The following is a 4,961-nucleotide window of genomic DNA, read 5'->3' as shown; positions in this document are numbered from 1 at the left end:
AAGCTTTCAAGACTGTCTGTGTGAAAGAATGGGCCAAAATTCACACCTGAGCAATGCATGCAACTACTCTCTCCATACAAAGCAGGCGTATGCCTTTGAAGCCAGTGTCTCACTTACCGACAAAGGCTCTCTGTGCTAAGGTATTAAGAGAAATTTCTACTAAGCGTGCAGCCTCAATATCGCGTTTCCCTGTGTCATTTCACACATTATTACACACAACTTCCATTTATGGATGTCTGTGGTTTCATTTCTCACATGTGTGGATCTGCATGGGGTTTCTTACTAACATCTGGTGAACATACTTCATGTCAATTGCACTCTTTAGAACTATATTTACTGGAGACAAACATCATCGGCTTGTTCAAATACTTAGTTTAGCCAGCCATCTAATAGCCTTCTGTAATTGCAGCAGAGTTGGTGGCACGTTGAAATGTGGACAAAAACAGAAACAGCAGCAATTGAGTTAAATGTTCAGAAACGGCATGTGTAAACACTTATAAAGTGGCTGGTGCTATAGAGCATGGATGAATATTGAATCTGAACTCGGAGTGTTTAAGATCCAGTTTAGAAGGCAGTTCAGTTCACACAGGTGTGTGTGTGTGTGTGTGTGTGTGTGTGTGTGTCTGAATTTACAGTTCAGTTCTTCTGGGTGTTGGCGAGTCTGATGGCTTGAAGGAAAGAAACTGTTACACAGTCATTTATGATGTTGGCCAGAAATGTTTGGGTCCCTCTTTAACTGTTAGCAGTAGGCTCTTTTTCTTTTCTCTTCTCAAACATGACGTGTAAAGTTGTATGCCATGTAGGATTATAGTTTTCAAGTGTTTATGAGGTACTGTGAGGAAGACATGCTGTAACAGGCGCTATTACTAAAAGTACTAGATAAAAATGACCAAATAATTTGATTGTTATATTCAAAGATTTAACAGTTTATTGTCATATGGACAGCAAACAGTGTGTTCCACCGTACAATGGAGTTCTTACTCTGTGAATCGGCCAAGCAGCCAGTAAAAAAAAAAAAAAGAAATAGTGTGTAATAGACAAGGTGTGAAATAGAAATGTACAATTACACAATCTGAAACACACAATGGGAAGACAAATAACTGTAGTGAGTGTAGAAAGACAGTGCTGAGGGTGACCATTGTCTTTCCTGAGGATTCTTTCTTAATGCTGATTATTAAAATAGATAATAATAAAACCTTGCATAAGTGACATGGAGAAGAAGATTAAGATAAAGTGTAAGAAAATTGGGGTTTATCTCTCTTTCCCCCATGCTGCTATTTACTAGACAAACGGCTAGGCATGGGTGCTTGGTCAGGTGTGGCACTCGCAGTGCAGCATTACAGGAGAGGCCACTTGGCGATACTCTGACCAAACACAATAACCCAATAAATCATGAACGCTATTTATGCTACGCATGAACAGAGCGACAACACGATCACGCATGTAGGTTTAAAAATAATGATTATAATCTTCCCATCTTTTAAACATTTATACACAGACTGCTAGACATGGCGAGGACTAGTATTTCATTATTTTCTAAAGGAACGAATTGGAAATGGCATTTTTGAACGTATTTGTATCTTGGAGTATTCCACTGTGGGCGTGTCCCACTGCACCTACGGCTCTTTTAGTACAAGGGCTTGTTGATTGCGCTCTTCTCAGCTTTCTGTGTTCAGCAATGCGCTTTGTACATTTTAGCCGTCATTGACAGTGCGAGCTTGCATGCATGGCGATTCCCATTGTCCAAGCAAACGGTTTCTTATCATCTCCTGTGTAATGAGTAGGGAGTATCCATCGACTTCTGGGGCTTTTGCTTTGAAAGGAGCTTACTTTAGCTAGTGTAGAGAATTGTTACGTGCACCTACTGATTTTCCTTCATGTCGGTGAGTTTAAAGCAATTTTACTCGCACCCACAGGCTAGGGGTCAGTTCCTCACGTGTTACGCTGCTCCAAGTGTTCTGGCTGCTCAGAGGCCAGCTTTGACCTAGGGCCTGTGGCTCGGCAGTAAAGCTAAGATTATTTCTGGATTTACTGACTTATTTCCACGGAACTCTGGTAATCCGTCCTTAATGCTGGCGCCAAGCGCATATTTAGTGTTTCCAACTTGTCCTGGGACTTGGTCAGCGGCGCTGTTATTTATGGACAAGTCGCCGTTCTTCCTTCCGGTTGTTTCAGTCGAGTTGAGTGGACGGTTGAATTGTCCAATCCGCAGAGGGATTGCACGGCACCCCAGCCTATCAGCTGTGGCGGGGCGGAACCCGTCGTATCCTAGTGGTTAGCGCTGCTTTCTGGAGCCCAGGCCCGTAGAGACGTCGGGTTCAAGCCCGTGCGGACCTCAGGCAGAGTGTAGGCCACGTGACTTTTTGTTCAGAGTAGAGGAAAAGCGGGTGATAGGTGTGCTAAGAGCTAAAATCTCCATGAACAAACGGCATGTTTTATGCGCTAATCACGTTAGCTCGTAGCTTGTAGCTGTGGCTAATATGGTAAGGTGAAATGACAGCATACTTGATATTGTTGTTCAGATACTTTTCATAAAAACCAGTCGGGGGTTTGTGAGAATGGTGTCTAATGTTTACATGCTTTGGTGCCCTTTTTATCATTGCAAATGAATAAATGGCATATTTTATGTGCTAATCGCGTTAAGGCTGGTAGCTAATGCTAATCGCTAGCTTGGTCTGTGCCATTACTAAGCCTGGGATTGGCACAAATAAGTGATGTGGAGATAGAAATGGTTTTGATATAAATCCTGTTATTTCCTGGTTAAAAGCCTATTCTGGTTAATAGGACACAATTACTGTGTAAAAAAAAAAATTGTAGAAATTCATAGTAATGTTCTAGTTAAAGATGTTGAAACGGTTAAAAGTGCATGTTAAATAATTCATTTCAGCAACTTGAATGTGGTTATGGTAAGAGTTCATGTTACCCGAGTCATGTTTCTATGTCAAAAAGCCCATTGTACTTTGTTTGATCTCATCAAGAAGATGACAAAGACCTTCTCTCTGCGTGGAAATGACGTAATCCTCGAGAAACCACCTGTGATGGACTTCATTTGAGCTTTCCCAGGTATGGGGAACATTTGAAGTCGTGGTTCTCCAGTGTAAGGTGTTTGTGGCAGAGTTTTAAATCTATCTCTCTCTTTCTCTCTTTCAGATGGAGGAGGAGGAATTTCCTCCTCGTCATCCTGCACTTTGCCCAAGAGAAGCTGTGATCAGAGGCCTCTATTTTCTACCTTGGTGAGCAGACAGAGGAGTTGATCAAGGACTAGCAGGTACAGAATACACCCTGACGCTGTTTCTAAGTCGGTGCCCTGCCTGTACAAGACAAGGTAGTGCAATCTAAGACAGCTGATGGCTTAGTGGTATGGTGTTTCTACATGAGCTTTCATCAAATTGAAGGCACGCTTCAAAACTTCAAGTCATAAGTACAGATAAGCCATTATAGTGTTTGGAAAATGAATAGAGTACAGTAGAACCAATAGACTTGCAACAAATGCAGATGAGCAAAGTAAGCACTATTTGTACATACACTTTATGACTTTAAATGTTTTGGGACACTACTCTGAAGGCCACACAACGTTTGGAGGTCTGTAGCCATTGACTCTGCAGAAAGTCGGCGCCTTCTGGCGCGTGCTCTCAGCGTGATCTGTGATCTGTGATTTTACGTGGACTACCGCTCCGTGGGCCGAGTTGCTCTTGTTCCCAATTGCTTCCACTTTCCATTTTAGTCCTGCTTGATCTTAGTGCTGCATTCCACACTACAGATCATAACATTCTCGTAGATGGCTTACAAAGTCACACAGGTATGCAGGGACAGGCATTAAATGGTTGAGATCCTACCCGTCTGATCCATACCATTTTGTAGATTTACATGGAGAACTGTCCAGTGTAGTGCCAGTGAACTACGGGGTCCCACAAGGGTCAGTTTTAGGACCTCTGCTTTTCTCACTTTACATGCTTTCCTGGGTAACATCATTAGATGGCATGGGACTACTTTCCATTGTTATGCTGACCATACCCAGTTATATATCTCATCAAAACCAGATGAAATATCTCATTTCAGTCCAGATTAACCGAGTGTGTTAAAGATATGAAAGATCGGATGACTACTGATCATTTTCTATTACTAAATTCTGATAAGACAGACATATTACTTATTGGTCCACAAACCAGCGCACACAAGCTCTCACAATTCAGCTCATATTATGAACAGCAGCTACGCTAATTACTTCCCACTTGTTTCCCTTCTTCTACCCATCCAGAGGCATCCGGAGATCGTGGCCGCTCCAGTGGCATCCAGAGAGGGACCAGGTCCAGCCGGGTTCGGCTTTGTGACGACTGGGGTATTCAAAGCCACGCCGCCAACCCTATGTGGACCACAACAATCTCTTTATTAATTTTCCACAACACTGTGCACATGCTGTATCTGCCTCACACGATTGACTATACATGAATGCAGAAAGGACAGTGTTCATATCACACGCCCTGTGTCACCCAAATGAGGATGGGTTCCCTTTGAGTCTGGTTCCCCTCAAGGTTTCTTCCTCATACCATCTAAGGGAGTTTTTCCTTGCCACAGTCGCCTCAGGTCACTTGGGGTAACATCTAGGACTGTTTGTATGTTTCTTGTTTCAGTATCTAAAGCTGCTTCGAGACAATGCTCTTTGTTAAAAGCACTATACAAATAAAGTTGAATTGAAGAAGAGTCTTGATGCGCTCTACCTTACTGAAACCTGGCTTAGACCAAATGACCACATTGGTCTGAATGAGTCTACTCCGTCAGAATATCCCTATAAGCATGAGCCCTGGCCAGACTGGTGGTGGAGGTGGTGTTGCCACTACCTATGACAATTCTCTTACCGCTGCTCAGACAACAGGACCCAGGTTTAATTCCAAGTGCTTGTCCTTAATGTAGCACTCACAGACATGCATAATAAATCCCTGCTATCTCTTGCCCTGGCCACC

This window comes from Hemibagrus wyckioides, linkage group LG26, assembly GCF_019097595.1.
Source record: "Hemibagrus wyckioides isolate EC202008001 linkage group LG26, SWU_Hwy_1.0, whole genome shotgun sequence".
NCBI classification, from domain to species: Eukaryota; Metazoa; Chordata; class Actinopteri; order Siluriformes; family Bagridae; genus Hemibagrus; species Hemibagrus wyckioides.
This window is presented reverse-complemented; position numbering follows the sequence as displayed.